Consider the following 376-nt stretch of genomic DNA (forward strand, 5'->3'; position numbering starts at 1 on the left):
TTCTTTTTTTTAATATATTTTTATTAATAGAAAAAATGACAATTTTATAACGTTTTGTAACGTTGAGGATGATTTTAATAATAAAAAAAGACGGGGACGATTTTGATTTTAATCTCAGACTTTAGGGACGAAGAAAGTACTTAACCCTTTTAATTATTAATAACTTTAAGTTGTAAAAAAATATTCAGTTGACTCTAATATTTTTTATACTAAAAATGACCTAATTATAAAACTAAAAGCAACGTAGAGAACCAATTTAAAAAAAAAAAGGTAGAAAAACTTAATTACAAATTTAGTAACATTATAGGAATAACAGAATGATTAAATTTTTGATAATTAATTCTCAAACAATTAGAATAAATATCAATTGAAATAA

Source organism: Arachis ipaensis, chromosome B07, assembly GCF_000816755.2.
Source record: "Arachis ipaensis cultivar K30076 chromosome B07, Araip1.1, whole genome shotgun sequence".
NCBI lineage: Eukaryota > Viridiplantae > Streptophyta > Magnoliopsida > Fabales > Fabaceae > Arachis > Arachis ipaensis.